Source organism: Chinchilla lanigera, unplaced genomic scaffold, assembly GCF_000276665.1.
Source record: "Chinchilla lanigera isolate Chin_1 unplaced genomic scaffold, ChiLan1.0 scaffold00045, whole genome shotgun sequence".
Taxonomy (NCBI): Eukaryota; Metazoa; Chordata; class Mammalia; order Rodentia; family Chinchillidae; genus Chinchilla; species Chinchilla lanigera.
This window is the reverse complement of record NW_004955446.1, coordinates 16,631,306-16,641,614: the sequence shown is the minus strand read 5'-3', so window position 1 is coordinate 16,641,614 and position 10,309 is coordinate 16,631,306.

The following is a 10,309-nucleotide window of genomic DNA, read 5'->3' as shown; positions in this document are numbered from 1 at the left end:
ATATAAGTAAACAGAGCAAATTTAAGGCTGAAATAAAATTTCCAGAAATACACACAATATGATGCTTTCTAAATTGAATTTTTTAAACACTTGTGTTTGTGTGTCTAATATGACATTTATGGCAATAATAAACACTGATTTCATAAAAATGATCATCTCAGAAGCTATGATGCTATTACTATAAATAGATACAGAATCAGCATGAATTACATTCAAAATGTTTCCCTTCAAACTGGTTGATTAGGGCCAGGGATGTATCTCAGTGGCACAAGCACCTACCTGGCAAGTGAAAGGTCCTGAGTTCAATTCCTGGTACCAAAAAAATAATAATAATAATAAAATGGTGTTAATTCCAAACTGATTGATTAGCAGACAGATTTTTGTTAACTTTTTCTCTTTAGAAATGCATGACATATTCAGTGATATATTTTAATAAATAAATTTAAACTTCATGACTAAACATTTATAGCTTCACAAATATTTGTGTGGCTTGAGTATAGACAGAATACTATCTTGTGTATAAAAATCTTCATTAGTCTCAGACTCAAGGGTAATAGCCCATACCTGTAGTTCTAGAAGTCAGAAAGCTGAGGCATTAAGATCCCAAATTCGCAGGTCAGTCTGGGGTTCCTAGTGACTTCAAGGCTGGCCTGGATTACATGGCAAGACCTTTTTTTAAGGAAAAGGAAAACCGGAAAAAAAAAGTCTTTTTTACTTTCACGTTTAGGACCTGTTTTCCTCAATATTTAGGTATCCATATGTCACTAATGTTATTAACTTTCTACCAAACTTCAAATTGTAACAGAGTTAGTAATGAATGAATAAAAAGTTTGGAATTAATAATTTTTAAAAATGTAATCTCACCTAAAATAAATATAATGAAGATACACACTTCATTTCTCTTTTACCTATCATCAGGAGAGTCGGGATATCATGTGGGTGTGTGTATAGCAGTGTATGTGCAAACATGTGTGCACATATGTATGTGTGTCCAAAAAAAAGTGTCCGTGATATGTTTAATTGTAGAAATGAACCCAAAGCACAGAGCACAAATTATAGTCAAACAGAAACATTTAGTTTCTTTGAAACCAACTTAAACATAGATTAAAGAGATATGAAGATGTTGAACCTTTCACCTAAAAATTCCTGCTTTGCCAGCCTCAGAATTGAAATTATATAACGGATGTAAACACTGTTGAAATAACTTTAAATGAGCCTAAGATGATTATGTCTTCTCTCTTCACTAAAGTTTAAAAGCATATCCAGACAAAATTGTTTTGCAATAAAATGGGCTTTGAGAGGAACAAAAGTAGGGTTATTCATTGATTTTCAAAGTTCTAGACCTCCTTTGGTTATTGATCAATTTTTTGTTTGTTTGGGTTTTTGTTTTTTGGTCTTTTTGAGACAGCGTCTCACTATGCAGTTCAGGCTGGTCTTGAGCTCACTTTGTAGCCCAGGCTGGCCTCAAACTCAAAAAGATCCTCCTGCCTCAGTCTCCTGAGTGTTGGGGTTAGAGGTGTGCGCTACCACACCCAGCTATTGATCAATTTTGTAACTTTGCTTCTCCAGTCTTACTTTGCTATGTTGCATTTTTGCTCACATATATAAAACATCCAGCATTCCATGTGTAATCATGTAATCAGTACTGATTACACTTGACATTAAGTACGTTCACGACATTTAATAAAATTTGTATTTTCCCAACCCATGGCTTACACGTGCCTGTGAATTTCCACCTGACAAGACAAAAACTGGAACTACAAAACTGAAACAAGAGGTTTTCCTCTAGCTTATACTTGATGGAAAAGTGGGTGGGAGGAATCAACTTTAGATTATGGCGGACCTGAAAGAAAAGGAAAATACATGCTGATCTACTGTCTTCAGAATGAAAGCAAATTTAGCTGGGTATGGTGGCTTTTGCCTGTAATCCCACCACTCTGAAAGGCTGAGGCAGGGCAGTCTTGCAAATTCACACACTGCTTGGGCAACTTAGTGACTTAGCAGAAGTCTGTCTCAAAATTTAAAAAAGGAGAGGGTGGGGAAGAGAGGCGGCTGGGGATGTGGCTTAGTGAGAAGAATCTAGATTCAATTTTCATTATTGAAAAATGAAAAACAAAATTTTGAGGAGAAATGGAATGAAAGAGGAGCGAGCTCAGGTTTTACTAATCCCTGAACCTTTCTTCCTGGCTAGGACCACGGAAGGGTTTTCTTAGAGCTGCATAACTGATGTGACCTTATCCAACTCCAGCACAAAGTCAAAAATCATAAATGAAAGAGAGCTAGTTTGTTTCAAATATTTAGCCTAACTTTTAAAGTATTTATTAATTTATAAAACTTTCATTTCCATCGAAACTATAAGGTGAAGATTGCCTGATTGGAATGGTATCATTGCTGGGAAGTCCTGGGCGGGGCTGGGCGGGCGCTGTTTTGCGTTCTGCGGGGCTTGGTTCTCGGTTCCTCCACAGAGGACTTGCAGGGAGGCCCACAGATGGGACTCAGAGTCAGAAAGGAGAGTGTTCGGCGGGCGCGAGTAGGAGGACAAGCTCAGCACCCTCTCAGCAAGGCGGGCTTTCAGAAGTGAGGCCTGTCCTCCCGCTGCCAAAGGACGGAGGCTCTCTCAGAGATGGCCCCAGCCTCAGGTGCCCGTAGGTCCGAGGTTGCTTTTGCTTTTGTTTTTTGTACTATTTGGGGGGTAGCTGGGGCCGGTCACTGGTGCGGCTCCTCTCCAATCAGGAGTGAGTCTCCCTGATTCGCCGGAAGGGGTTTGTTGGATTTATCAGGGCCTTGCTAGAACCGGAATGGAGGCCAAGCCCTGGGGGGCATCAACCACAATGCAGTGCGTGTAACTGAGGCCTAACTAGGTCAGCAGGGCAAGCACTGTTTAACCGGAGGCCCTGGGCCTCGAGGTGTGACTGTGAGGACAGAAGGTGTCACCCTGGGTAAAGACGGGGATTCCCGAGGGTTCATGGCTCCTCTGCTCAGGAAGACCCAGGAACACACTCAAGAAACAGCGACCACAGCCCTTCTCAGAATTTTCCCTCAGAGCCCTGCGGCCAGGTTTGCGGTTCGGCGCATTTCTGACTTCCTCTCTACTTGAGCAGCATATAACTTTACTTGATTTAAAGTTTACGTTAACCGAACATCTCATATACATTAAAACGATATTGTCTTTACATTTTTTAAATTAAAAGTTGAGTTGCAAAAGTGGCCAAACCTCACCTCGATATTAGTCCCTGGGGATGAATATTCTGAAATTTACAGTTTCATAGTTTGGTACAGTGGTATAGATAGACTCATGACAGCAATAAAACATAGCAGTACCCTTCAAGGAAATTTAAGTGATGCCTGTTTTGAGAAACGCCTGTGTATTCTTTGCAGAGACAAATGCACAATTACTCACCAGACAGATAGCTGGAAGCAGTAAACTCCTTTTCCAAAACAGCCCAGGAGGGCAATTATGGTTTTTCTTTTCATACCACCCCTGCCCCGGTCTCCCCAAGCTTGGGGCCGCCGTCCTGGGCGTCCCTCCCGCCGGTGGAACCCACTTCTTGCACCTGCCCTGACGCCCTCTCCACGGTCACCGTCACTCTGCTGCCACGACCGCTGGCGGCCTCGGTCTCCGCCCTTCCAGCTGTCCGCCGGGCTCCGGGGCAGCCTCTGTGCACCGCCCGCAGGAACTGCAGGGGCCCGGGTGTCCCGGCCCCTCCCGCGTGCGCTCACTCGGGGTGTTCACGAGCTGGGTCCCGGCTTCCTGAGCACCTAATAATGAACCCACAGGTGGGAAGTGGGGTGCACCAGGGCTACAGCTTAGGCTGAGGATCAGAAAAATGGAGAGTAGATAGAATCCGTTCGTCCACCCTACACTGTACCGAGTATGCAGGTAACTTCCAAGCCGCTTGGAAGACCTCCCGGTGATTTTAAGAAGGTGCTGTTCACCTAAAGCTGCGGCCTCCTGAGCGACGCTACTTCTCCTCTTTCTCTGTCACTTCGCCTCTTTCTCTGTCCCCTATGTTACCCTGGCATTGGGCCTCTCAAGAAAACTTAAGGACTTAACCCTTAACCTTTTTTTAAAAGAGCACTTTAAAACATTGGATTACATCCAATTTTACTTTTTATTTTAGTTTATTAGTACATTACATCCCTTGTGAGAAGTTTGTACCTGCAGGTAACACATCTTTTTTTTTTTTTTTTGAGACAGGGTCTGGCTATGCAGTTCAGGCTGGCCTTGGGCTCACTTTAGCCCAGGCTAGCCTCAAACTCACAGTGATTCTCCTGCCTCAGCCTCCCAGGTGCTGGGATTACAGGTGTGCGCCACCATGGCCGGCCTTAGGTAACACATCTTGATTCCTTTCTTCTTCCCCTTTCTCTTTCTTTCCTCCCCTGTCTATTGATCATCTCCTATGCTTTTGTATATGTTCACATTCCTTGTATGGAATGTTAAGCAGAATAAATCAGACACACAAGTTTAAATATATCCAATTTTAACCTTTTTTTTTTCGTATCGGGAGTCAAACTCATACTTGCCAGGCAGGCGCTAAGCCACTGAGCTAAAGCCCGAGCCCTTCCAAATTTAAATATTTTAAAAAATCCTTGTTTTTTTTTTTTTTTTTAAAGCCAAGCATGATGATATAAGCCTGTAGTCTCCATACTCTTGGAGGCTGAGGCAGGAAGATCACAAGTTCAAATCCAGCTCAGGCAAATTGATGACTTAGCAAGATCCTGTCTCAAAAATGACAAACAAAAACAAAAAGAAAAATTAAAAACAAAATTTAAAGAGCTGGAGATGTAGCTCAGTGCAAAGGCTCTGGGTTTTAATCCCCAGAATAAGTAAAAAATCTAAAATATAATAGGGATGAAAAGTGAAAAGTCTTTCAGTATAGTTTCCTTGAATATTCATAGTTTATCACATTTTTTTTGTTTGTTTTTGGTACCAAGAATCGAACTTATGACCTCACACTTGCCAGGCAGGTGCTGTGCCACTGAGCTAAATCCCTGGCCCAGTTTATCACATTTTAACTTACAGTGCTTTAAATGTGTTTTAAAAAATTAGGAGGCAGATACCTTCAAAGGGCAAAAAGTTCATCTGTTTCAGGAAAAGGTTTCATTTTTCTCATAACTCTGTCCCAAGAAATGTAAAATTTTAATAATGTTTCTTAAGAAAAGGAACAAACCTCAGTCAGGTGAAGGATAAAAAAAGTAATAAAAAGCCTATAGTTTGAAAGAAACACAGGAAATATTATCTAGGGTATTAAGAAAAGTAGATTTTGTGAAAAAGATAAACATTACCAAACCAAGTCTATTCATTTTTGCTTCCAAATGAATTTTTTGAGGTAGAACTTACATGCAGCAAAACATACCCAGTTTAAGTATACAGTTAAGTGACTACTGACCAGTACCAGAATCCGTATAACCCCATACAATCAGGAGTGATTGATTGATTGATTGATTGATTTAGTCTTTCTGACACAAGGTCTCGCTATGCCGTTCAGGCTGGCCTTGAGCTCGCTTTGTAGCCCAGGCTGGTCTCGAACTCACAGTGATCCTCCTGCCTCAGCCTCCCAAGTGCTGGGATTACAGACGTGCACCACCATGCCCAGCATAGTCGGGATTTAGAGTCTTCCCACCACCCCAAATAGTTCACTCCTGACCTTTCACAGCACTTCCCCCTCTTGGTCCTCAGACACCACAGGTCTCATCAGCTTTTGCTTTCTGTAAAAACATAGCTTTGTCAGCTCTAGAAGTTTATGTAAATGGAACAATCAACACACCGTACACATGTGTCTAGCTTCTTTTTCTCAGCACAAGGCTTTTGAGATTCACACGTGGAGCTGAGTGCGGAAATGGTTTGTTCTGTCCATTACTGAATAATATGACACTGTACTAAAGCACCACGTGTTGGCAGATCACCAATAATGTTGCAGCAACATTTGTGTGTGCAACCTTTGCCTTAAATGTGTTTGTTCATGTTGAGTATTATCTAGTAGCAAATTGCTCTACCATAAATATACGTTTATCTTTAGAAGAAACTGTGGAATTATTTCTAAAATAGTTGCACCTCTAAGCAGGGAGCAAGGGATCCAGTTGTTCTGATCCTTCCCAACATCTGACATCTGTGTTAGTGTCACGCCTCTGTAACAAACACCTGAGAGAAGCAGTTTATAGAGAGAGGTTGTTTTGGTTCACAGTTGCGTACGTTCCGGCCCTAGGCTGATTTTTACCCTGTGCCAGGCAGGGCGTTGCATAAGGGTGCAGAGAGAAGCAAAACTGTTCACCTCATGATCAAAAAGCAGGAGTGGGGGTGGGGGGCAAAGCCTTACAGTCCGTCCCCTTCTAGGGCAAAGCTTGAAGGCCCGCAAGGCCTCCCGCAGGCCTCACCCGTCAAAGCTTCCACCCAACTCCAACAGGCCAAGTTAGGGGCCAAGCCACTAACATATATGTGGGCTTTGGGGGAACAGTTAGTATCCAAACTGTAGCAACACTGTTATTCTCTATGATTATAGTCATTTCCCTGAGTAATTTTAATTTGCATTTTCTTACTGAATAAAAATAACTTTTAAGTATATAACATCTTTTCTTGTTCTCATTGACCACTTTGTATTTTTCAGGGAAGTACTTGTCTAAATCATGTCTACTGTCCTTGGTATGGTTGTCATCTTACTTGCTTTTGAACAGGAGAAGGCCTGCAGAATCTTCTAAGAGAACTTGGACCCTGCAACTAGGCTAGAAAACTTTAATTATATTCATAAAATAAACTGTTAACAACAATTAATTCCTCATTGTCTGCCTGTATGCTCTTTCCTGAGGATGCTCCGGCTTTTCCAGCCTTCTCTCCAACCTCAGGACAGGTGCAGCACCCTCCTCCCTAACTCACATGGCTCTTGCAACTAGCTCGGCGTTCTTATCCCCCTGTGAGACGAGATCCTGCTCATCTTTCAGGTCTGAGCTTGTGTCATTCTCAGTGCTATACCCCCTGAATACTCAAATAAAAATGAAGTCTTTCATATAATTTCTTACCATAACACTCTATTCCATTAATTCTCATAGTCTGCAGTAATGCATTTTTATTTTCTTTTTATTTTTCACACACACACATGTGTGTGTGTGCATGCTCCATGAGAACAGTGATCATTCCCAGCCTCCTCTGCAAGAATCTCTGCATATTGCAATACAAGGCTCACTTTGAAGGTTGAATAAATATTCTTGAATGAGTGACTATCTCTGTTCTCCATGGGTTATCAGTTTGGAGGGCCAATATATTTAGACAACTCATTCCACATATTTCTTTTTGAATGTCACACATCTATCAGTAATTCACAAATGGGTATGCCCTTAGAATCTTTTCCTTCTTGCCTATTCACCTGGAATTTCCTAGATGGCTATCTGCAAATATGGGAATTCCAGGGAACCACAACATTGTCTCTTGATTATTTATTTATTTATTTTTTCTTGTGGTGCTGGGGATTGAACCCAGGGTCTTGCACATGCATGGCAAGAGCTCGTCCACTGATCCACAGCCCCAGCTCTGTCTCTTGATTTTTTGGAATTCCATAGCAATATTAAAGCTTTTTCAAAGTCTCCAACCTTAGGACTATCCTAGAGAATTCCTGAAACCAACAGAGTTACTACCCAAGCTCTCTTGGGTGATTTTGGGCTCCCTGAGTGGTGAGGCGGACCCCACCCTGAGCGGAGCAGGCTCATTGGAAGACACCAGGGCACAGCGGCAGTCGGGCAGCACCATGTTCAGTGCTGTCACACAAGGAGGCAGCACCAATTTTTCCCAATCTCCTAATAAATGAATGGAGACTTAGGTCTGTATGTGAGCTTTGCCACTTAGTAATTATATAAACACTGGCAAATCACCTAATCTCTGTGCATCTTAGTTTCTGTATCTTTAAAATACAGACATTAGGGGGCTGGGGATTTAGCTCAGGAGCACAGCACCTGCCTGGCAAGCGCAACATAGTGAGTTCAATTCCCGGTACCGGAAAACAAAAACAAAAACAAAACAAAACAAAAAAATACAGACAATAATTATTCATTTATATGCTATTTATGGGTTAAGAAAGTGCTAGCAGAATGTCTGGCATGTGGTAGTCACAGCTTTATTTTGTTTGTTTTACATTTTCATTCACTTCAGTTGATGTATATTAGAAAGCAAGCCTTTTCCAAACACACACTATTTTCTGTTCTCTACCCAAAGTACGTACTTAATAAATATTTACTGGTAGCAGTAAAAGTTTAATGTGCCTGGGAACAAATAAGTAGCAATTATCTAACCTAGAGACTGCAGTAACAAATAAAAGAAAATCTAATTATTAAAAAAAAGAAGAAAAGGACAGAAAGGAAGAAAGCAAGGTATATAATCATGCAAAGAAAAAAGTTAATCATCTTAACTATTCACATAAACTTGAAAAAATTATTTTAAGACATTAAACTTTCTCCAGAGAGTAAGGTTATATAATTGGTGTTCGGTAAAAGACAAAAGTTAGCCAGGCATTGTGGTGCACTTCTGTCATCCCAGCCCTCAGGAGGCTGAAGGAGGAGGATCGTGAGCTCAAGACTGACGTGGACTGTGTATAACAATACCCCTTTTCAAAAAATAGACAAAGGTTGTACATCATTTATTTGCAGGACTAGAAAATAGAGCTTCACATATTTCCAGGAATTCTAATAGAATCCTGTGAAGTCTCCTTTAAAAAGAACTTTAACCATATAAATGTGATGCAGGTGTTACCTGGTAGCAACTGTGTCTCAAAAATTAATCAAAGTCAAACAGGAAGTTGCTACTCAGCCTTAAGTCTTTATTAAGTATGCGATTTGAGGAAAGACAAGAAATTTGATTGATAAAAGCTTTCAAAAATCATATCCCAAACCAATAGACGTGTGATTAAAACCGGCCCCTGCTCCATCTCCAAGCCGACCGTAATTACTGACGCAGCCTCTTGTCACCACAAACCTGGAGAGCCCAGAGGCCGCATCTTCACCGATGGACGATCCAGTGCAGTGGTGCTTCAGCTCAGGAACTTAATTCTTCCCATGCTGGTCGCAAACCAAATTGCTCACAGACGGAAGCAAATTCAATGGTTAGAGCAAGCTCTTCATCTTCTGACAGCTAAAATGGAGGGACCAGTGACAAAGAAATATCCGACTTACAGATACCCTCAGCCAACAGAGGGGCCTAAGAGCCAGCTGGTTACAGTCACTATTCCAGTCCCAGAGCAGTGTCTTCAGGTGGCTTTTCCCCCAATCCGCCTTTCCGTTCTGGTGCTCCTGCTTTGGTTGTACGTGGTTTAATTTCTTGAAAAATTTTGTTTCTTCTTGCCTACAGGCTGCCAAACTCCAAGTGATCACCCAGATGGAAACAGTGACAAATGTGCCGGACTCCTTTTACCAGGATCCAGTAGATTGACCTCGTAAAGGAAGTTCATAACGACTAAGCTGCAACATGACTTCTATCCAAGGCCTCTTACATCAGTTCTCTGGAGAAGACGCTTGGCTGTGGGCTCCCCTACACTGACCTTGCTGGGCTCAAAGCAGCAAGATTAAAACTTTGCCCCTTTTCCCCTAACCACAGTTAGGGATAGCTCTCCAGAGACGGGAGTATTATAGACTGCTAAATTGGAGAGAGAGTAATATACAGTCAGAGAGGGCTAGGGCCTTATAAGAACACATCAAAACTGGCTAAAGGTGCATCTGAAGAAAGCTAGACCTTGAGATTAAAATCACAATGGCCAGATACACATACTTCTGTAAGGGATAAACAGAAGCTTGAGATTATACTGTAATTGGTATCACCCTTTTAGGATTTCCCATAGAAATAGACCATTACCTCACTAGGGGTAAGCCATCTTCTCTCATCTCCTAAAACTACTAAAAGAAAGACTAAAGGCAAGCCTAAGACTATAGATTATCTACCAGTCATGATGTCATCCACACAGCCTTGCTACGTGCCCCCTCACTATTGGATCCCATTCACTAAGCAACTGCATTTGCAATCTCATTGGTTTATTATATTCACCTCATGATTTTGCCCTTATAAAACATTTGCAGAGAGATGACCTTGGCAGCAACCTGCTTGAGACCTCTCCTATCTCTCAGGAATTATTTCTGTTCCCCATTGCTATTCCCCAATAAACCTTTCTTAATCTTAAAAAAAAAAATTCAGTAGGGTGTGGTGGCACACACCTGTAATCCCAGCACTCAGGAGGCTGAGGCAGGAGGATTGTTGTGAGTTCAAGACCAGCCTGGGCTACAAAGTGAGCTCAAGGCCAGCCTGAACTGCATAGCAAGTCCCTGTCTCAAAAAGACC